This window comes from Cebus imitator, unplaced genomic scaffold (genome assembly GCF_001604975.1).
Source record: "Cebus imitator isolate Cc_AM_T3 unplaced genomic scaffold, Cebus_imitator-1.0 Scaffold242, whole genome shotgun sequence".
NCBI lineage: Eukaryota > Metazoa > Chordata > Mammalia > Primates > Cebidae > Cebus > Cebus imitator.
The window spans coordinates 2,895,802-2,920,571 of NW_016107557.1; the positions used below are offsets into that span (position 1 = coordinate 2,895,802).

At 38.1% G+C, this 24,770-nt stretch overlaps 1 long non-coding RNA gene across 1 annotated transcript in view; it reads right to left on the bottom strand.

The window, feature by feature from the left end:
- Positions 1-10,914: 10,914 nt before the first annotated feature.
- The window catches only part of LOC119466937, a 22,670-nt gene continuing 8,814 nt past the window's right edge, over positions 10,915-24,770 (bottom strand). Inside the window, exons 3-4 of the long non-coding RNA XR_005195449.1 lie at positions 11,398-11,630; positions 10,915-11,041 (exon numbers count right to left, since the gene is read on the bottom strand). This is a non-coding gene — a long non-coding RNA (uncharacterized LOC119466937). The remainder of the gene's footprint in view (positions 11,042-11,397; positions 11,631-24,770) is intronic.

Consider the following 24,770-nt stretch of genomic DNA (forward strand, 5'->3'; position numbering starts at 1 on the left):
AAAAAAAAAAAAAAAAAAAAAAGTAAATAAATATATGCACCCAATACAGGAAGACCCAGATTCGTAAAGCAAGTTCTTAGAGGTCTACAAAGAGACTTAGACTCCCACACAATAATAGTGGAAGACTTTAACACCTCACTGTCAATATTAGATAGATTAATGAGACAGAAAATTAAAAAGGATATTCAGGACTTAAACTCACCTCTGGACCAGGTGGACCTAATAGATATCTACAGAACTCTTTACCCCAAATCAACAGAATATATGTTCTTCTCAGCACCTCATAGCACTTATTCTAAAATTGAACACTTAATTGAAAGTAAAACACTCCTCAGCCAATATAAAAGAACAAAAATCATAACAGTCTCTCAGACCACAGTGCCATCAAATTAGAAGTCAGGATTAAGAAACTCACTCAAAACTGTGCAACTACATGGAAACTGAACAACTTGCTCCCAAATGACTACTGGGTAAATAACGAAATTAAGGCAGATATAAAGATGCTCTTTGAAACTAATGAGAACAAAGACACAGCTTACCAGAATCTCTGGGACACAGCTAAAGCAGCGTGTAGAGGGAAATTTATAGCACTAAATGCCCACAAGAGAAAGTGGGAAAGAATTAAAACTGACACCCTAACATCACAATTAAAAGAACTAGAGAACCAAGAGCAAACATTCAAAAGCTAGCAGAAGACAAGAAACAACTAAGATCAGAGCAGAACTGAAGGAGATAGAGACACAAAAAACCCTTGAAACAATCCATGAATCCAGGAGCTGGTTTTTTGAAAGGATTAACAGAATAGGTAGACCGCTAGCCAGACTAATAAAGAATAAAAGAGAGAAGAATCAAATAGACACAATAAAAAATGATAAAGGAGAGATCACCACTGATCCCACAGAAATACAAATGACCATCACAGAATACTATAAACACCTCTATGCAAATAAACTAGAAAATCTATAAGAAATGGATAAATTCCTTGCCACATACACCCTATCAAGACTCAGCCAGGAAGAAGTCGAATCTCTGAATAAACCAATAGCAAGTTCTGAAATTGAGGCAGTAATTAATAGCCTACCAACCAAAAAAAGCCTAGGTCCAGATAGATTCACAGCCAAATTCTACCAGAGGTACAAAGAGGGGCTGATACCATTTCTTCTGAAATGATTTCAAATGATAGAAAAAGAGGGACTCCTCCCTAACTGATTTTATGAGGACAGCATTATCCTGATACCAAAACCTGGCAGAAACCGCACACATAAAAAGAAAATTTTAGGCCAATATACCTGATGAACATCTATGTCAAAATCCTCAATAAGATAGTGGCAAACTGAATCCAGCAGCACATCAGAAAGCTTGTGCACCAAGATCAAGTTGGCTTCATCCCTGGGATGCAAGGCTGATGAACATGTGCAAATCAATAAAAATAATCCATCAAGTAAACAGAACCAATGACAAAAACCACATGAATATCTCAATGGATGCAAAAAAGCCTTTGATAAAATTCAACACCCTTCATGCTAAAAACACTCAACAAACTAGGTATTGATGGAACATATCGCTAATCAGAGCTATTTATGACAAACCCACAGCTAATATCATACTGAATGGGCATAAGCTGGAAGCATTCCCTTTGAAAACTGGCACAAGACAAGGATTCCCTCTCTCATCATTGTTATTCAACATAATACTGGAAGTTCTGGCCAGGTCAATCAGGCAAGAGAGAGAAATAAAGGGTATTCAAATAGGAAGAGAGGAAGTCAAATTGTCTCTGTTTGCAGACGACATGATTGTATATTTAGAAAACCCCATCATCTCAGTCCAAAAACTCCTTAAGCTGATAAGCAACTGCAGCAAAGTCTCAGGATACAAAATTAATGTGCAAAAATCACAAACATTCCTATACATCAATCATGACAAATAGAGAGCTAAATCATGAGTGAACTCCCATTCACAGCTGCTCTAAAGAGAATAAAATACGTAGGAACATAACTTACAAGGGATGTAAAAGACCTCTTCAAGGAGAACTATTAACCACTGCTCAAGGAAATAAGAGAGGACACAAACAAATGGAAAAACATTCCATGCTCATGGATAGGAAGAATCAATAACGTGAAAATGGCCATACTGCCCAATGTATTATATAGATTCAGTGCTGTTACCATCCAGCCACCATTGACTTTCTTCACAGAATTAGAAAAGCTACTTAAATTTCATATGGAACCATAAAAGAGATCATATAGCCAAGACAATTCTAAACAAAAAGAACAAAGCTAGAGGCATCATGCTACCTGATTTCAAACTATAAAATAAGACTACAGTAACCAAACAGCATGGTACTGGTACCAAAACAGATATATAGACCAATGGAACAGAACAGAGGCCTCAGAAATAACACCACACATCTAAAACCATCTGATCTTTGACAAACATAACAAAAACAAGCAATTGGAAGAAGACTCCCTATTTAATAAATGGTGTTAGGAAAACTGGTTAGCCATATGCAGAACACTGAAACTGTACCTTTTCCTTACAACTTATTCAAAAATTAACTCAAGATGGATTAAAGGCATAAATGTAAGACCTAAAATCATAAAAACCCTAGAAGAAAACGTAGGCAGTACCATTTAGTACACAGGCATAGGCAAATACTTCATGACTAAATCACCAAATGCAATTGCAACAAAAGCCAAAATTGACAAATGGGATCTAATTAAACTTAAGAGCTTCTGCACAGCAAAAGAAACTATCATCAGAGTGAACAGGCAACCTACAGAATGGGGGACAAATTTTGCAATTTATCCATCTGACGAAGGGCTAATATCCAGAATCTACAAGGAACTTAAACAAATATACAAGAAAATAAACAAACAACCCCATCAAAAGTGGGCAAAAGATATGAACAGACACTTCTTCTCAAAAAAAGACATTTATGCCACCAATGAACATATGAAAAAGAGCTCATTATCACTGGTCATTAGAGAAATGCAAATCAAATCCACAAAGAGATACCATCTCATGCCAGTTAGAATGGCAATCATTAAAAAGTCAGGAAACAACAGATGCTGGAGAGGATGTGGAGGAATAGGAACAGTTTTACACTGTTGGTGGGAATGTAAATTAGTTCAACCATTGTGGAAGACAGTGTGGTGATTCTTCAAGGATCTAGAACCAGAAATACCGTTTGACCCAGCCATCTCAATCCTGGGTATATACCCAAAGGATTATAAATAGTTCTACTGTAAAGACACATGCACACATGTTTTTATTGCAGCATTGTTCACAATAGCAAAAACTTGAAACCAACACAAATGCCCATCAATGATAGATTGGATAAAGAAAATGTGGCACATATACACCATGGAATACTATGCAGCCATAAGGATGAGCTCTTGTCTTTGGAGGGACATGGATGAAGCTGGAAACTATCATTCTCAGCAAACTAACACAGGAACAGAAAATCAAACACCACATGTTCTCACTCATAAGTGGGATTTGAGCAATGAGAATGCATGGACACAGGGAGGGGAACATTACACTCTGGGGCCCATCAGGGGGTGGGGAACAAGGGGAGGGATATCATTAGGGGAAATACCTAATGTAGATGACGGGTTGATGGGTGCTGCAGACCACCATGGCATATGTATACCTGTGTAACAAATCTGCACATCCTGCCCATGTATCCCAGAACTTAAAATATAATAAAAAATTAATTAATTAATTAAAGAATTCATAGAACTTAAAAATAATCTCAGTGCAGTGAGAAAGGCAAATAATGTCTTAGTAGTATTATAATAAGGTTATACAAATTATAAAAGCAAAATGATTAAAAACAGTATTATTTAAATACATATGAAATGTTATTAAAATATTATAGAAGTTATACAATATTAAAATAAAATAATAAAAAATATTAATGTGCCTTGGGGAACCCCAGGGATCCATGGACATACTCTTAGAACTTCTGCTCGTAGGGTCACTGTAGGGGTTAAATTAGCTAACATGCACAACGTACATGGCATGACGTGTATACAGGACACAAGGGAGCCATTGATCACCATGACTGATTTTCCCAGTGCTCATGCAACACCCAAAATGCCTCAAGCTCACAAGTGTGTCTAGATCCTGTCTCAGGGAACGTGGGAGTTAGTTTAGATTTCCCTGGGAGAACACAGATAAGAATTAAGATTGAAAGGAAAGAATATTGTCAGTTAGATTTTCTGTTAGTGTTCTTGAGTATCTGATTCATTTTATTCTAGTATTTATAACAAGGGAAGCCTGTCAGGCCAGAGCACATCTTAAAAGTGTGTGGGTGCCCATTGGGAATGTAGAGGTCTTTTTTTTTTTAATAAACTTTGGAAAACTGTCAGTATCTTCTAATGCACTACACACACACACACACACACACACACACACACACACATATATATTTACCCTAAGATGAAGAATTTCACATAGGAATGCAGAAATTCATAGGTATGTGAGTCAAAAGACATGTACCAACATGTTTATAGAAGCATTATTAATAATTGGCAAAAATAGAAATACCCCAAATATGTGCTAACAGCAAAATGGATAAATCAACACAGTCATATACTCGGTAACCAAAATTATAAAAATATTGCCACATAAAACAACATGGGTGCATTTTCCAAATGTCTTATTGGGTGAAAGAAATTTTAAAAACACACACATACAATAGAACACACAGTGAGACTGTAACCATTATTATTAATTTTTTTTTCTAAACATATGTCCCAAAGATCATAGCTTATGAACCTAAACTATTTGACAAAGCACTGATGACTGGTCTTGTGATTAGATTTAGTGAGCCTTTGTTTAATATTTGAGAAAAGAATAGTTAAAAATTTAGTATGTTTTATATATATATATATATATATATTTTTTTTTTTTTCAGTTCTTGTGCAACAGTTCTCTGATTTAAGCAGTATGTAAGAGGATTAGTCACTCACATTAGAGGCCTACCTGTTTTTTTTTGTTTTTTTTTATTCTTAGAAGTTATTTATTTATTTATTTATTTTAAGAAAGAGAGAAAGGAAGAAAGAGAAAGAATTAAAAAAAAAAGAAAGAAAAAATGAAGGAGAGGAAGAATGAGGGAGACGGGAATGTAGAGGTCTTAATGCTGATCAGACTTGGCTCTGACTATTGGTTTGTTAGCACTAGGGGTGCTTAGAACCTGAGAAATCATCTGCACATGCCCCAAAAAGCATAAAAAGCAAGGAGATTTATGCTTTTAAAGTAACATTCTTTTATGTTGCTAGTCATCTGTCTGATTTCAGATACACTAGCAATATCAGATCATCTCTTAAAAAGTAAAGGCTTTCAGTAAACCCTGAAATACTGCAAAATCTTAAATTCATGGACACAATAAGTATCTTAGAAATATAAACAGCATTGGAAGTTAGAAATACAGCTTAATAAAATGTTATTCTAAAATAAAACATACACACAAAAAATACAATTTAAATCATACTTCCTAATATGCCATTTTCAAACATGGTTAAATGTTTCATGAAAAAATGTAAATGCACTCATTTATTTGAGAATATCTAAGGTTCCTTATAGCTCTAATATTTTGAGGCTTTTTTGTTTCAATCACAGTTGGATGATTTTAGGGCAGTGGTTTAACTTGTAGCTTCTTCTCAATCCATGGCTCTGTGTGCAGTGTTCATCTGATTTTGAACACTGCACACAGAGCCCACCATTCCTGATGGGTTCTTGAAATGTTTGATGTGGCCCCTCTGTGGCTTCTGTCAGTGCTCGTGTCCCACCAGCTGTCATGCCACGTGGCCTTCCTAGAGACGGGCGGGATGGATAAGTCGGAATGGACTCTGTTTAGCTGCTTCTGTTCCTGCATTTATAGGTGGGTTAGAAGAATTCCCACCATTTACCCAACACTTCCTATTCATTCCTTTACATGCTTCCAAAATAATGTGCTTGGTTTTTCAATTGCACGCTTTCTGCAAAGCATAAAAGACTATGTTTTAAACTAAAATTAGCTATTTTGCTAATTCTCAGCATTCTCCTGTGATTCTTATTTTGGACTAGGCAGCATAGAGGAGAAGCTAAGGTTTTTTAAAAAAAATATTTAAATGAGTGGTTTTAATTGCCATTTAGAAATGCCTGTTATACTATGTTACAGTATACATGGGTTTTAAGTTGCATGAAAACTTGTGCTCTTAAGATTAAGTCAGAGTCTTATTTTTCTTTTAGAATAGAATATCTTCAAGGGTTTCTGACACAAATATCCATGACATTCATTTTAAAACAAAACTAAACAAAGTAAAACAACAACCAAAAACCTACTTTTCTACCCTTGAGAACAATACAACTATGATTTTGTCCTGTGATAGATATGCCCTAAGCAAAAGTCTTTTAATTGACTGAATTATGAGTTAGTGCCACTTGTAATAGGCCAGATGACACTTTTCTCTTATAATTGAGGAATATTTTGTTTATCATGACATAATCCAAGCATGATCCTTGAAGATGAAAAGGTTCAGGGACATAATTTGTGTGAGAAGTAATGAGAATATGTGCATTACAGGAAGTTATATGCGTTCCCACTAAATTGAATCTATGCGTTTCCAAATCTTCAAAAGCTTCATTGCAAACTGTTTTATTGTGCTCATTCCTGATATGGTTTGACTCTGCCCACCCAAATCTCATCTCCAATTGTAATCCCCATGTGTCAGGAGAGGGACCTGGTGGGAGGTGATTAGATCTTGGGGGGTGGACTTCTCCCTTGCTGCTCTTGTGACAGTGAGTGAGTTATCTCGACATCTGGTTCTTTGAAAGTGTGCAGCACTTTCCCCTTTGCTTGCTGTCTCTTCTGCCACCATGTGAAGAAGGTGCTTTCTTCCCTTCTGCTTCTACCATGATTGTAAGTTTCCCAAGGCCTCCTAGTCATGCTTCCTCTTAAGCCTGAGGAACTGTGAGTCAATTAAACCTCATTTCTTTATAAATTACCCAGTCTCAGGTAGTTCTTTATAGCAGTGTGAATATGGACTAATACAGTTTCTTTAAAAATAATATACTCGTTCTATAAACTTCCTAATTTGTGCCCACCATAACGGGATGTTTAATATATTGGGCATTCAGTGAAGTTCATCAAACTGAAAATACATGCATCAAAACAATTTTTAAAAATTCAAAACAAAAAAGCCAAGAATAAGCAGCAAAGCTAATAGTTTCATAAACTTTTTCCTTTTATAAGACCTAGGGGCTACCCCTTGCTTTGTCATTGACCATCTATATACTTGAAATGGATTTTTGTGCCTCTGTGCCTCTAATATTATCATGACATAATCCAAGCATGATCCTTGAAGATGAAAAAGTTCAGGGACATAATTTGAGTAATTGAATTACTTTTGTGCCTCTGTGCCTCTAATATTCCATCCTAAAATGGATGGTGAAATCCATACACACCACACAAAAATAAGAGTCTTCTCACCTTTGCCACCTGGTGTAACACCTGATACACCTGCCCTGCCTCCTTTGAGTGTGAGCAGGATTGTGACTCCCTCCACTCCATTCCCCGCACCCCATTTTTGAGACAGGGTCTTGCTCTGTCTCCCAGGCTGGAGTGTAATGATGCAATCATAGCTCACTGTAGTCTGGAACTCCTGGGCTCAAGCAATTCTCCCATCTCAGCCTCCCAAGTTGCTGGGACCACAAGGTGTGCCACCATGCCTGGCTTATTATTTGTATTTTTTTTTGTAGACCAGGGGTCTCACTATGTTGCCCAGACTGGTCTTGAACTCCTGAACTCAAGTGATCCACCACTTTGACCTCCCAAAATGCTGAGATTACAGGCGTGAGCCACTGCACCTGGCCCATGACTTGCTTCTAATCAGTAGCTAACAGGACATCACTCCCTTGATTAGATTATATGGCAAAGTTGTGAGCTGTCACACCCCTGATTATGTCACATTAGGTAAGACTCTGTCTTAGTAGTCTTGGGGGAGAGTCTCACTTTTCTGGAGGGGGCGGGCAGGCACTTTATGTGGGACCTAGGAGAGGGAGCACATGGAGAGGAACCTTGGGGCCTCTATACCCTGAGAGCTGCCTCCACCAGCAACCAGCAGAAAACCTGGACTCCTCTTTGTAAGCCCACAAGGAACTAATTCTTCCAACATTTACATGAACTTGGAAGAAGTCTCCATGTTCCAGGAAGGAATGCAGCCTGACCGACACCTTGATGGCAGCTCAGAGACCCTGAGCAGGGGATCTAGCTGAACCTGCTGGTACTCCTGACCTTTGGAAACTGTGAGATAGCAAGTGGGCAGGGAGTTTCTTCATGCTCTGCACCCATTTTCACTGTCCCTGCATGGCATCATCTTGCATTACTGTGACATATTTCTCAAAACTGAGGAACAACTTAGGGACAGTGCTATTAAACTAAACTCCAGCCTTTATTCTGATTTCACTCATTTTTCCATTATATCTTTTTATTCCTCCAGGGTTCAATCCAGGATCCCATGTTTAGTTGTGATGTTCCCTTCCCTTCCTGTGGTCTGAGTCAGTTTCTCATTCTTTCCTAGTTTTTCATGACTTGACAGTTTTGAAGAATACTGGTCAGGTCATGTGTGCAATGTTGCTTGACTTGATTTGGGTTTGTGGGATGTTCTTCTCATCATTAGACTGGGGTTATGGGTTTATAGAGGGAATGATGAGAGAATTTTTGGAAGCGATGGAAATGTTCTATATTTTTTGTTGTAGTGGTTACATGGGTGTATAGATTTGTTAAAACAAATTCAATGGTGGCATAACAATGAGTACATTTTATTGTATGTATCATACCTCAATGAAGTTTTTGGAAATAGAGATTTCATATGCACATACATACATATGTAAACATATCAATAATCAGGGTTAAATAATATCTAATTGGTTCTTTACCACAAGATTGCTTAGAATCCTTAAGATTCTAAATGTACTAATATTTCCTGTGATCCTCTAAGCATTAGAAGTATCTCATGGAGCACTTCCAAACTTCTTAGAATCTGAGATTCTTTTTCTAACACTTCATAGACTCTGACACACAGATTGAGACATGCTGGTTTAAGTAAATGATATTTGAATGTGTAGGGAAGACAACAAAAGCATGGAGAGTTGTGCAATTTTTCTGGCATGGCTGGCCAAAGATTGGGAAAATGTTTTCGTCCATTGAAATGGAAATATCTCTCAGGGTTAGCATGCCATTACATCTGTGAATGTGAAAAAGTAATAACATTTTAGAACTGGAATGTATTTTTCATTTAATCCGTCATCTTAGAACCCATTTGGAAACAGGCAGGGTGGAGGACTTCAGCGGATGAAGGAAGGAACCCAGCCCCACTGCTGGTATTGTGCGGTGGTAGCTGCTAACGTGGGGACTCTTTCTCACCCTTTGACATTGCTCAGTACTCGAGCCCTGGATCTGGACGGAGTTGGGAGAAGGCTGAGGTGCTAGGGCCAGCTGCTGAGAGCCTGAGGGATGGCCCTTACCTTACAAGTGGGAGGAAGAAAGTGGGATAATGGTGAACTCTAGAGGCAGCACCCTCACCTCTGGGAAGCCCCCTGGTTTATACAGTCATTATTTGATATGGTTCAGTTGCTGGACACAAAAACTCATTTATTCATTGAATAAGCTACCTGTGTCCCTGTGAGCTCAAACAGTTCTCTGTTTAGAAGCTGAATTCAAGCGTGAAACAGCATTAGCTAATTTTTATCTTGAATTGTGTTTTGATGCTTTGACGAAACTTACTGGCAGGCTATGATTTATGACTTGTTTTACATGATTCATGGGTCATGCTTGCAATTATTTTGATAAAGTAAACATTCACCACATATTCAGTTCCATTATGCACTGAAATATTGAGACAGTATTGAATGCTTTCAAGTTTTTCTCAGTGGGCCTCAGATCCAAAGTCTGCAATAATAACGATTTGTAATGTTTGTGGAGGTTGTAAATTTACTTAGAAGTATTCAACCTATTAAAATTGTGTTTCCTGCTTCCTGGCCAGTGCTGTGTCCTGAGACATCGCAAGCATGGTACAGGTGACCATGGTGTGTGGAGGCCGATGGTCAGGGGCCAGCACTTGGAACTGAAAGTAGCTGACGTGGATAAGCCAAGTTTGGGACACAGACCCAGCAGCAGCACCTGGTGAAGGTCTAGCCTGGCAACCTGGTGTCTCAGCTGGATGGTGCCTAGTGGGTAAGTGTAAGGCATCCAGGGGTCTGACCTGAAGGGAGATGGAGGTTACTTGTACTTTGAAGCGAACAAACAGTGATAACAGAGTTATCCCCAAGGAAGTCTGGCTCTCCACTAGGCAGATCTCCTCTGGAATGCAGGAGGCCGGTTGGCCTTACCCCGGTCCTTGGCTTTTCAGGCTTGGAATGTGATTGTTCGTGTTCTCAGAAGTATTTGAGCAACAGGACTTAGTCACACAAAATTTACCAGGGACTGATGATTAAAGAACAAAATACCAATTTATTACTTTACAGTAAGAACTCAAAGCAGAGTAGATATTCGCTCCACTGACCAGCTTATTCTCTATTCACAGACAAATCTTCATGGGAGCCAAATTACAATGAGGAGCTTCTCAGGGAGCAGGGACTCTTAGCAAGAGAAGTCTGATGTGGCAGCCACATGAGCTCATCCCCTTAACAGGACATCCTGCCCCATGACCAGGTTTCTGCTCTCTGGGGATAGAACATCTTCTCTTGTGCACAGGGCAGAGGACACAGGGCCAAAATTTGCTCCTCACCTGCTGTTTACTATGTTTGCATTACTGATCATTCTCTTTCTTCTTGGCACATTATATCTAAGATAGTCCAGCATCTTTCTAATTCTGATCGGGTATTGTTAGCCTGAGAGCTATTCTGACTCTTGATAATAAATTGGCATAATTATGTTCTGATCTGTTAAATATTTGTTTTGGAATTTAGCTGTCAGAGATTACTTACTTTTTAAGTTTGTGGAGTAGGGAAGTTGTAGGAGAAGGAACCCCTCACTGTTGAACTGAAGCACTACCTATAGTAAATAGTGAGGCAGAGTAATAAGGACGCCAGGAAGAGCCATGTTTAGAGACCTAAGACCCAGGAAAACATGCAACAGGACTAAAAACACCATAATATTCATTTGCACATCACTTTTGATGTCGGAACTGCATGAGGCACAACCTAATCTATGATTAGGTTCAGTACTGCAAATTGAAGATAGCAAAAACATTCCTTCTCTCATCCCTCTTTCTTTCTTCCTTTTCTCCATTTCTTTCAACAATTAAGGCTTAATGGCTTCCATATATAGTCACTAAAAATGCAATCTGCCAAGTACTCATTCTAATTAATAACAATCTGCATTCTGTACCTGAAACATTCCGTGTTTACCTGATGTAGTCGGCATTTGTTTGTCATACTCAGCTTCTATCTTGGAGACTCGCTTTTCATCTAGTGTAACTTCTGGATAATTGGAGTAGTTTTATTCCCCCTTATCCATCAACTCCATCTTGACTTACTCTTTCAGATATTTTTTTGTTATTGTTTACCTTCTTTTGGACTCCTTCTTTCCTCCCAGTGGGATGATGCTGATGGATGCTTGATTTTCTTTACCGATTGCCTCCCTGAAACGTTTGCTTCAATTAGAGGAATTGGCAAATCTAAAAGGTTCTTAAATATTTCAGAAAAATAAATGGCAGATAAATTTCTTAAATAGTTAATTGTTGGAACTTCCACTTCTGGGAAGATGGAGTAGTTGTAGTTTTCCCTATTCCTCCCACTAAGTACAACTAACAACCTTGAGCATTATATGTAAAACAAATATAAGAAGGCTCTGAATGGTGGGGAGAAGAAAGCAGACTGTCTAGGATGTGACACGAAACAGCGTCACGGTGGGTTCCCTAGATTTTCTTTTTTGCCTTCTATATTCTAGAAATCAGCAACCTGGAAACAGCAATGGACATAGACAAAAAGAGCCCAACAAAAGTCTTCTTTCTCTGCACAAAAGCCCAGACAAGGGGTGGTATAACCAGATAGAAAACTTTTAGTTAACAAGTGCTCTCCTGCTGCTGCCAAACACCACAGAAAAAACGATGGCCAACCCAGGTAAATGAGGAGCCTAGACCGCCACTCTTATCAGGACCTTCAATCCCTGCATGGAGTGGTGTCAGAGAAGGCAGAGTAAAGAGCTTGGACCTCTACCTCTGCCAGCCAGCAATATCAGCCTTCCCAGCGTCAGCTGAGGCCACACGGGAAGGCTGTGCTTCCTACACACCTGGCAGAAATAAAGGTTTTATTATAGGAGGCCTAGTGGAGACTCAGGGCTTTTGCCGCCATCCTGAGGAGTACAGAGGCCCTGGGGAGGTCAGTAGAGGCTATGTGGGGACAGTGTGGTGACAGCAGTGAGGCACTCCTGCTACTCCCAGTCAGTGATATCAGCAGAGGTCTAGTGGGAAGCTAAGCCTCCCCTCTGACTGCTGTCTGGCAATACTGAGGATACTCTTCCCTGCGTGGGTTATAACATAGTCTGAATGGGAAATGTGGACTTCTACCCCCATCTGGTGCTAATGAGGGAGCTCTTCCCACCTGCTCCTATTGGTGTCAGAGGAAGCCAGTAAGGTTTAAACAAGACCCACAGTCTCATAAAACTCCCAGTGTTCAGGTTTCAAAACCAAACTACTTATAACAAGAACCAGGGAAGTACCAACTTAAATTAAAAAACTGTAATCAACAGGTGCTAACACTGAGATGTTGGGATTATCTGACAAATATTTCAAAGTAGCAATCATAGAAGTGTTTCATTAAGCTGTAAACAAATGCTTGGAACAAATAAAACAATCGTTTTATTAAATAAATAAATGATATAAAAAAGAACCAAATGGAAATTTTGTAACTACAGAAATATAATTATCCAAAATTTAAAAACCTAGTTGGTTGGCTCATTAACAGAATGAATATGAGGGAGGAAATAATCAGTAAATTTGAAGGAAAGCAATTGAAATTACTCCATCTGAAGAAGGAGAAAATAGACTGAAAAAAAAAAAAAAAGCCTCAGGGCCCTTTAGGACAATAACTATAAATCTAATTTGTTGTTGTTGTTGAGAGAGGATCTTGCTCTGTTGCCCAGGCTGGTGTGCAGTAGTGTGATCATAGCTCACTGCAACCTTGACCTCCTGGGCTCAAGAAACCCTCCTACCTCTGCCTCTCAAGTAATTAGAACTATGTACATGCATGTGCCACCACACCTGGCTATTTTTTTTTTTTTAACTTTTAGTAGAGATGAGGTATTGCTGTATTGTCCAGGCTAGCCTCAACTTCCTGAGCTCAAGTGATCCTTTTGCCTTGGCCACCCAAAGTGTTGGGGTTACAGGCATGAGCCACCGTGCCTGGTTAAAATCTAACATTTGTGTCACTGCAGTCCCAGAAATATGGGAGAAAGAAGATAAGGCTGAAAAAGAAATTAAAGAAATAATGACTGAAAACTTTCCCAATTATTATAATTTTTTTTTAAAAAATTCATTTTTATTTTTATTTTATTTTATTAATTAATTAATTTATTTTTGCAATAAGATATTACTCTGTCACTCAGGGTGGAGTATGGTGGCACAATCATAGCTCATTGCAGTCTCAAACTCCTGAGCTGAAGTAATCCTCCTGCCTCAGCCTCCTGCCTAGCTAGGACTACAGGAATATACCACTGTTCCCAGCTAATAACTTTCCAAATTAGACAAGATTCACATATCTACAGATTTAAGTAGCTGGAAGAATTCCTGAACAGGTCAAATCCAAATAAATCTACATCAGGACACATCATAGTCAAACATTTAAAAACTAAGGACAAAACATGTTGTAAGTCACAAAACAGAAAAGACATTTTACATGTAGGGAAAATAAAATTCAGATGACAATTGTTCCTCATCAGAAACTAGAAAAACCAGAGAAAAGGGCACACCATTTTCGAAGTCCTGAAAGAAAGCAACTGTCAACCTAGAATTGTATACACTGAAAATATCCTTCAGGAATAAAGAAGAAATCAAGATGAAGGGGAAACTCTCACCAGCAGTTCTTTCCTAAAAGAATGATGAAAGAAGTTCTTTAAAAAGAAAGGAAAAGAAACAAGAAGAAAACTTTGAACATTAGTCTATTCTCACACTACCATAAAGAACTACTCAAGATTGGGTAATTTATGAAGAAAAGAGGTTTAATTGATTCACAGTTCTGCAGGCTTAACAGGAAACAAGGCTGGGAGGCTTCAGAAAGCTCACAAACATGGCAGAGGGCAAAAAGGAGGTAATCACTTTCTTCACATGGTGGCGGCAGGAGAGAGAACATAAAGGGGGAAGTGCTGCACACTTTTAAACAATTGGATCTCATGAGAACTCACTCATGACACAGCACCAGAGAAACGGTGCTAAACCATTAGAAACTGTCCCCCATCATCCAATCACCTCACAGCAGGCCTCTCCTTTAACACAGGGGGATTACAATTCAACATGAAATTTGCATGGGGACACAGAGCCAAACTGTATTATTCCAACCCTGGACCCTCCCAAATCTAGCGTTCTTCTCGCATTTCAAAACACAATCATGCCTTCCCAACAGTCTGCCAAAGTCTTAACTCATTCCAGCATTAACTGAAAAGCCCAAGTCCAAAGTCTCATCTAAGAGAAGATAAGTCCCTTTACCTATGAGCCTGTAAAATGAAAAGTTAGTTACTTCCAAGATGCAAGGCAGGTACAGGCAATGGGTAAATGTTCTCATTATAAAAGGGAGAAATCAGCCAAAACAAAGGGGCTACAGGTCCAATGCAAGTCTGAAACTCAGCAGGGCAGTCATTAATTCTTTCTCTTTTTTATTATTACACTTTAAGTTCTGGGGTGCATGTGCAGATCTTGCAGGATTGTTATAGGTATACACATGTCATGGTTGTTTGCTCCCTCCATCCCTCCGTCACCTACATTAGGTATAAATACACCATGGAATACTATGCAGCCTTAAAAAAGATGAGTTTATGTCCTTTGCAGGGACATGGATGAATCTGGAAACCATCATTCTCAGCAAACTGACACAAGAACAGAAAACCAAACACTATATGTTCTCACTCATAGTTGGATGTTGCACAATGAGAACACATGGACACAGGGCAGAGAACATCACACACTGGGGTCTGTTAGGAGGTGGGGGGCTAAGGGAGGGATAGCAGGGTGTTTAAAACTCTAAAATAATCTTTCACTTCATGTGTCAAATCTAGGTAACACTAATGCAAGGGGTAGCCTCTCAAGTCCTACCCCTTGGCTCTGCAGGGTACAGACCTTGCAGCTGTTTTCACGGGCTGGTGTTGAGTGCTTGTGGCCTTTCTAGGTACACAGTTCAAACTGTCAGTGGATTTACCATTCTGGGATCTGGAGGACAGTGGCCCTCTTCTCACAGTTCCACTAAGCAGTATCCCAGTGAGGACTCTGTGTGGGGGCTTTAAACCCACATTTTCCCCCTGCACTGCCTTAGTAAAGGTTCTCTATGAGGATTCCAACCCTGTAGCAGACTTTTTCCTGGACATCTAGGCATTTCCATACATCCTCTGAAATCTAGGCAGAGGTTCCCAAAACTCAAGTCTTGTTTTCTGCATACCTGAGGTCCAACATCACGTGGAAGCCACTAAGGTTTCAGGCCTGCACCCTTTGGAGCCATGGCCAGAGTTGTACCTTGGGACCTGCACCCTTTGAAGCCATGGCCAAAGCTGTACCTTGGGGCCTGTACCCTTTGAAGCCATGGCCAGAGTTTAGTGACAGCTGGAGCTGGAGCATCTGGAACACAGGGCACCATGTCCTGAAGCTGCACAGAGTGGCAGGGCCCTGGGCCTGGCCCAGGAAACTATTTTTCCCTCCTCGGCCTCCAGGTATATGAGGGAGGGGCTACTGCGAAGTTCTCTATAATGTCTTGGAGACATTTTTCCCATTGCCTTGTTGAATAACATTTGGCTCCCCATTACTTATGCAAATTTATTCAGCCAGCATGGGCTTGAATTCCTCCCCAGACAATGGGTTTTTCTTTTCTACCACATAGTTGAGCTGCAAATTTTCCAAACTTTTATACTCTGCTTACCTTTTAAATATAGGTTCCAGTTTCAGACCATCTTTTTTTTTTTTTTTAATGAAAGTAAGCATAGGCTTTTAGGAGTATCCAGATCACATCTTCATGCCTTTGTTGCCTTGAAATTTCTTCTCAGATATCCTAAATCATCTTTCTGAAGTTGTAAGTTCCACAGATCTTTAGGGCAGGGGCAAAATTCTCCCAGTCTCTGCTAAAACGTATCTAGAGTGACCTTTATTCTAGTTCCCAATAAGTTCCTCATCTTTATCTGAGACCATCTCGGCCTGGACTTCATTGCCCATATCACTGTCAGCATTTTGGTCAAAACCATTCAACAAATCTCTAGGAAGCTTCAAACTTTCCCTCATTTTCCTGCCTTCTTCTGAGCCTTCCAAGTCTGTAGGAAGTTCCAAACACTGCCCATTATCTAGTTTCAAAATAACTTCCACATTTTCAGGTATCTTTATAGCAGTACCACACTCCTGGTACCATTTTTTTGTATTAGTCTGTTCTTACACTGCTATAAAGAACTACCTGAGACTGGGTAATTTGTGAAGAAAAGAGGTTTAATTGACTTATAGTTCCATAGTCTTAACAGGAAGCGTGACCGGGAGGCCTCAGGAAGGGGAAACAAGTATTTTCTTCACATGGCAGCAGGAGAGAGAGGGAGAGAAGAAGAAGAGGAAGAAAAAGAAGGAGGAGGAGGAGGAGAAGGAGGAGAAGGAGGAGAAGGAGGAGGAGGAGGAGGAAGTGCTACATACTTTTAAACAACCAGATCTTGTGAGAACTCACTCATGAAACAGGACAAGGGGAAGGGTGCCAAACCATTAGAAACTGCCCCCATGATAGAATCACCTCCCAGCAGGCCCCCCTCTTCAACATGTGGGGATAACAATTTATCATACAATTTGGGTGGGGACACAGAGTCAGATCATATCAATCAGGAAGGAAGAAAAAATAATGGAAAGAGAAAAATATGCATAAATACATGTTTTTTTCTCCTCTTGAGTTTTCTAAATTTATTTGATATGTAAAACAAAAATTATTATAGTTTCTGATGTGCTCCTAAATGTAAGACAGTTATGTGTGATGGTAAAGAGAGGCAAATTTTTTATACCTCACTTGAGCTGGTGAAAGGTTGACACCAGTAGACTGTGCTAAGATGTATGTATCTCTAGACTAAACATTAAGTAAGCTACACAAAAAGATACAATAAAAAGCACTATAGATAAATCAAAACAACGTTCTAAATGAATGTTTAAGTAACTAACAGGAAGGAAAGAAAAGAAAAACAGAGGAATATCAGAAAAGTTAAATGGAAGACAAAAATGGAAGACGTAAGATGTCAATAATATTATTTAATGTAAATAGTCTACATATACCAATTAAAAGACAGAAATGGACAAGAATTGATTCAAAAATGACCAATCATATACATTCTACAAGAAACACTTCATATATAACAGCATAAATAGGCTGAAAGCAAAAGAATCAGAAAAATCATGCAAACATTATTCAAAAGAAGGTAGAAATGGTTATATCATTATCAGATAGACTTTAGAGCAAAGGAAATTACCAGAGGCGGAGAAAGATACTACATAATTATAAAAGCATCAACCCACCAGGAAGACACAGTGACATAAATGCATGAAACAACAGAGCTGTAAAACTTGTAAAGAAAAACTAATTGTGCTGAAAGAAATTTAATGAATTCCTATCAAAATTACAAAATGTGGATTTGCCTATTTCTCCTTCCAGCTCAATCAGTTTTTCTTTTCAGATTTTGCAGTTCTGGGTTTTGTGTGTGTGTGTGTGTGTGTGTGTGTGTGTGTGTGTGCGTGTGTGTGAGATACACAAAAAAAGACATACACTTTGCTATGTCTTACTTGGTGGATTGACTGTTTTATAATTACAGATATAGATGAACTTATCCTAAAATTTATAAGGAAATAAAAAAGAACTTAAATAGCTAAAATAATTTTGAAAAAGGATAATAAAGTGGGAAGGGTCAGTCTACTTGATTTCAAGACTTATTATGTACCTTTGGTAATTAAGACTGTGTAGTGTTAGTGAAGGAATAGTCATATAGACAAATGGAACAGATTCAAGAACTGAGAAATAGCCCCACATAACTATGCTCAACTGAGTTTTGGTGAAGGTGCAAAAGTAATTCAATGGTGGAAAGATATCCTTTTCAGCAACTGCTGCTGGAGTAATTGAACATCCATAGACCAAAAGGTGAACCTCAACCCAATTCCCACACTTTATACAAAATTTATCTCACAGTTAATCACAGACCTAAAAGTAAAATTTAAAATGATAAAACTCCTAGAAAAAAATAGGAGAAAATCTTTAATATCTAAGGCTATGCAAACGGGTCTTAGACTTCACATTAAAAACACAATTCATAAAAGGAAAAAAAATATTTAAACCTCATTAAAATTTAAGCTTTTACTTTGCAAATGACCCTATTAGGATAAAAATACAAACTGGAAATGGGAGAAAATATTTGAAAACTACATTTTAATTAAAGTACTAATAACTGGGATATGTAAAAATTTTCAAAACTCAGCCATTACAAAATTAAATTAGAAAATATGCAAAGGCATGAGAAGAAATCTTACCAAAGAGGATATACAGATGGCAAATAAACACATGAAAGATACTCAACATCTTTAGCCATCTGGTAAATGCACAATCAAATCACAAATGCTGTTGAGGATGTGGAGAAACTGGAACACGTACACAGTGTTGATGGTAATATAAATGGTGCAGTCACACTGGAAAATAGTTTGTCAAATGAAATAAAAATAAACATACAGCCAACATGTGACGCAGCAATTGTATTCTTGGTCATTTTTGTCAGATAAGTAAAACTTATGTTCATGCTTAAACTTGTACCTGAATGTTGACAGCAGCTCTATTCATAATCATACCAACTTTAACCACACCCAGATGTCTTTCAGTCAGTGAATGGTTAAACTAACTGTGCTGTGTCCATACCATAGAATACTACTTGCATGAGAAAGAAAGAACAAACTTTTTATATGCACAACACCTTGGATGTATCTCTAGAGAATGATGCTGGGGAAAAAGCTCTTCCAAAATATTACACGTTATAGAACTCTACTTATAAAGAATTATTGAAATGATAAAATTATATAAATAGAAAATAGATGAAGTTTTCAGAGGTGAGAGGGAGGCCCAGAGGGAAGTAGATGTGACTGACTATACAAGGTATCAAAATAGATTCTTTGATGATTAAATTGTTCTGTATCTTGAGTGTACATTGTCAATACCATGATTGTGGCAGTGCCCTATTATTTTGAAAGAAATTATCATTGGGAAATCTGGATAAAGAGTACATGGCACTTCTCTGTATTATTTCTTAGACCTACATGTAAGTCTAGAATTATCTAAAAATTAAAAGTTGAGTTTAAAAAGTTATGATAAATAATAAATTGATTTTGATATAAATTTTGTTATACTCTGGCAGGAATTTGCTTTGGAACTGTTTGTCGCTTATTCACCTTACTCCTAGTCATAAATGAATGTTTTTCCATTTGAAAGTTTCTGGTTTTTAGTTTTAGAGATAATACTTTACCAATTTATCAAGAGTTGTCTCTTCATGGTATTGAATTAAGCAATTTTAATTAGTGAAGAAAAATAATAAAACTTAGCAGTGTTTAAACCTATGAGATTCTGAAAATTGATTACAATTAGAATTTTAGAGTTTTCTTCCCCAAATTATATGAATTTCAGATCCTAGTGTTTATTATCTTTATATTTTATTTTTTTATGACCATAAGTACAATTTTGCTTTACTTGTATTCCACTTGGAGAAAAAACATCTGGTACCATCAAAGAGTAGAGGAAAAACAGCAAGTTATGGCAACCATGGGAGGTAGCATTACACAAAGTAAATTTCACTTGACGTCAACTTGCTAACTGAGCAAATGAATTAACCTATGAGAGGCTATTTCTTAACCTATAAAATTGGTGTCACAGTATTTATTGTACTGAGTTGGGAGGAAGGCATCCTAACTTGTGAAGTGTCCTGCAAATGTAGGTGAAGTCTTACATGGTGGAGGCAGGACAAGAGTAACTGAAAAAGTCTTTTATACAAAATGGATTATGGGTGGTGTGACATTTATTTAAATTTTAGGGGGCAAATAAGGTGGCATCCTTAGGTAAATTAGTAAGATATTTGAGATCATGTTGAGTTTTTCAGCTATGAAAATACAGGAGGAGGTAAGGAGATGATAGGGCTTTTGTGGGAAGGATTTTCACCTACTTCTAACTTTTCACTTATTAATATTTTAAATTATGTTATTCAGGTTACATTTTAAAATATTACTGGTAAAAAATGAATATTTCTGAAATATTTATAATTTACTTGTATTTCCCCATTCCCACCACATATCTTTTTGGGCTTTAGTTATGCTTATTGATTTATAAAATGTTTTTTAAAATATTTTTATTTATTTATATATATACATTTTTTATTGCATTTTAGGTTCTGGGTACAGGTAAAGAACATGCAGGATTGTTGGATAGGTACATACATGGCAATGTGGTTTGCTGCCTCCATACCCATCACCTATATCTGGCATTTCGCCCCATGTTATCCCTCCCCAACTCCCTACTCCTCACTGTCCCTCCCCTAGTACCCCCCCCACAGACCTCAGTGTGTGATGCTCCCCTCCCTGTGTCCATGTGTTCTCATTGTTCAACACCCACCTATGAGTGAGAACATGCTGTGCTTGATTCTCTGTTCCTGTGTCAGTTTGCAGAGAATGATGGTTTCTAAGTTAATCCGTGTCCCTACAAAGGACACAAACTCATCTTTTTTTTTATGGCTGCAAAGTATTCCATGGTGTATATCTGCCACATTTTCCCTGTCCAGTCATCATCTATGGGCATTTGGGTTGGTTCCAAGTCTTTGCTATTGTAAACAGTGCTGCAATGAACACAAGTGTGCATGTGTCCTGAAAATAGAACCCTTTATAATCCTTTGGATATATACCCAGTAATAGGACTGCTGAGTCAAATGGAATTTCTATTTCTAGGTCCTTGAGGAATTGCCACACTGTCTTCCACAATAGTTGAACTAATTTACACTCCCACCAACAGTGTAAGAGTGTTCCTATTTCTCCACATCCTCTCCAGCATCTGTTGCCTCCAGATTTTTTAATGATTGCCATTCTAACTGGCGTGAGATGGTATCTCAATGTAGTTTTTATTTGCATTTCTGTAATGACCAGTGATTATGAGCATTTTTTCATATGTTTATTGGCCTCATATATGTCTTCTTTTGAAGTGTCTTTTCATATCCTTCATCCACTTTTGAATGGGCTTGTTAGTTTTTTTCTTGTAATCTGTTTTAGTTCTTTGTAGATTCTGTATATTCACCCTTTGTCAGATGGGTAGATTGCAAACATTTTTTCCTGTTCTGTTGGTTGCTGATTCATTCTAATGATTGTTTCTTTTGCTGGGCAAAAGCTCTGGAGTTTAATTAGGTCGCATTTGTCTATTTTGGCTTTTGTTGCCAATGCTTTTGGTGTTTTAGTCATGAAGTTCTTGTCTATGCCTATGTCCTGAATGGTTTTGCCTAGGTTTTCTTCTAAGGTTTTAATGGTTTTAGGTTTTATGTTTAAGTCTTTAATCCAACGGGGTTAATTTTAGTTTAAGGTGTCAGGAAGGGATCCAGCTTCTGCTTTCTGCACATGGCTAGCCAGTTTTCCCAACACCATTTATTAAACAGGGAATCCTTTCCCCATTGCTTGTTTATTGTCCCATTTGTCAAAGATCAGATGGTTGTAGATGTGTGGCATTGTCTCCAGGGCATCTGTTCTGTTCCATTGGTCTATATCTCTGTTTTGGTACCAGCACCATGCTGTTTTGATTACTGTAGCTTTGTAGTACAGTTTGAAATCAGGTAGCGTGATGCCTCCAGCTTTGTTCTTTTTCCTTAGAATTGACTTAGCTATGCAGGTTTGGTTCCATATGAAGTTTAAGGTGGTTTTTTCCAGTTCTGTGAAGAGGATCCTAGGTAGCTTGGTGGGGATAGCATTGAATCTATAAATTACTTTTGGCATCATGGCCATTTTCACGATATTGATTCTTCCTAACCATGAACATGGAATATTTTTCCATCTGTTTGTGTCCTCTCTTATTTCATTAGCAGTGGTTTGTAGTTCTCCTTGAAGAGGTCCTTTACATCCTTTGTTAGTGGTATTCTTAGGTATTTTATTCTCTTTGCAGCAATTGTGAATGTCAGTTCATTCCTGATTTGGCTCTCTTTAAGTCTGTTATTGGTGTATAGGGATGCTTGTGATTTTTTCACATTGATTTTGTATCCTGAGACTTTGCTAAAGCTGCTTATCAGTTTCAGGTGATTTTGGGGTGAGACAATAGGGTCTTCTAAATATACAATCATGTCATCTGCAAATAGAGACAATTTGACTTCCCCTTTTCCTAATTGAATTCCCTTTATTTCTTTTTCTTGCCTGATTGCTCTGGTTAGAACTTCCAATACTATATTGAATAGGAGTGATGAGAGAGGGCATCCTTGTCTAGTGCCAGATTTCAAAAGGAATGTTTCCACTTTTTGCCCATTCAGTATGATATTAACTGTGGGTTAGTCAAATATAGCTTTTATTATTTTGAGATAGGTTCTATCAATACCTAGTTTTTCAGAGTTTTTAGCATAAAGGGCTGTTGCATTTTGTTGAAGGCCTTCTCTGCATCTATTGAGATAATCATGTGGTTTTTGTCTTTGGTTCTGTTTATGTGGTGAATTATGTTTATAGACTTGCATATGTTGAACCAGCCTTGCATTCCCGGGATGAGGCCTACTTGATCGTGATGGAGAAGCTTTTTGATGTGCTGTTGCAATCAGTTTGCCAGTACTTTATTGAAAATTTTTGCATCTATGTTCATCATGGATATTAGCCTGAAGTTTTCTTTTCTTGTTGAGTCTCTGCTGAGTTTAGGTATCAGGATGATGTTGGTCTCATAAAATGATTTGGGAAGGATTCCCTCTTTTTGGATTGTTTGGAATAGTTTCAGAAGAAGTAGTACCAGCTCCTCTTTGTATGTCTGGTAGAATTCGGCTGTGAACCCATCTGGACCTGGACTTTTTTTGCGTGGTAAGCTATTAATTGCTGCCTCAGCTTCAGACCTGGTTATTGGTCTATTCACGGTTTCGACTTCTTCCTGGTTTAGGTTTGGGAGGATGCTGGTGTCCAGGAATTTATCCATTTCTTACAGGTTTACTGGTTTATGTGCATAGAGTTGTTTGTAGTAATATCTGATGGTGGTTTGTATTTCTGTGAAATCTGTGGTGATATCCCCTTTATCATTTTTTATTGCACCTACTTTATTCTTCTCTCTTTTAATTTTTATTAACCTGGCTAGTGGTCTATTTCGCTAATCTTTTTGAAAAACCAGCTCCTGGATTTGTTGATTTTTTGAAGAGTTTTTTGTGTCTCTGTCTCCTTCAGTTCTGTTCTGATCTTAGTTATTTCTTGTCTTCTGCTAGGTTTTGAGATTTTTTGGTCTTCCTCCTCTAGCTCTTTCCATTTTGATGATAGGGTATTGGTTTTAGATCTTTCCTTGCTTATCATTTGGGCATTTATTGCTATACATTTTCTCCTATACACTGCTTTAAATGTGTCCCAGAGATTCTGGTACATTGTGTCTTTGTTCTCGTCGGATTTGAAGAACATCTTTATTTCTGCCTTCATTTTATTGTTTATTCAGTCAACATTCAAGAACCAGTTGTTCAGTTTCCATGAAGCTGTGTGGTTCTAAGTTAATTTCTAAATCCTGGGTTCTAATTTGATTGGACTGTTGTCTGAGAGGCTGTTTGTTAGGATTTCCGTTCTTCTGCATTTGCTGAGGAGTGATTTACTTCCAATTATGTGGTCAATTTTAGAGTAGGTGTGATGTGGTGCTGAGAAGAATGTATATTTGTGAATTTGGGGTGGAGAGTTCTGTAAATGTCTATTAGGTTTGCTTGGTCCAGGTCTGAGTTCAAGTTCTGGATATTCTTGTTAATTTTCTGCCTCGTTGATCTGCCTAATATTGACAGTGGACTGTTAAAGTCTCCCACTATAATTGTGTGGGAGTGTCAGTCTCTATGTAGGTCATTAAGAACTTGCTTTATATATCTGGGTGCTTCTGTATTGGGTGCATATATATTTAGGATGGTTAGCTTTTTAGAATTTTTTTTATTGAATTTTAGGTTTTGGGGTACATGTGAAGAACAGGCAAGATTGTTGCATATGTACACACATGGCAGTGTGATTTGCTGCCTTCCTCCACTTCACCTATATCTGGCATTTCTCCCCATGCTATCTCTCCCCACCTCCCCATGCCCCATCCTTCCCCCATTTCCCCCCAACAGACCCCAGTGTGTAGTGATCCCCTCCCTGTGTCCATGTGTTCTCATTGTTCAATACCCACCTGTGAGTGAGAAGATAGTGTTTGATTTTCTGCTCTTGTATCAGTTTGCTGAGAATGATGATTTCCAGGTTCATCCATGTCCCTACAAAGGACACGAACTCATCATTTTTGATTCCTGCATAATATTCCATGGTGTATATGTACCACATTTTCCCTGTCCAGTCTATCATTGATGGGCATTTGGGTTGGTTCCAGGTCTTTGCTAT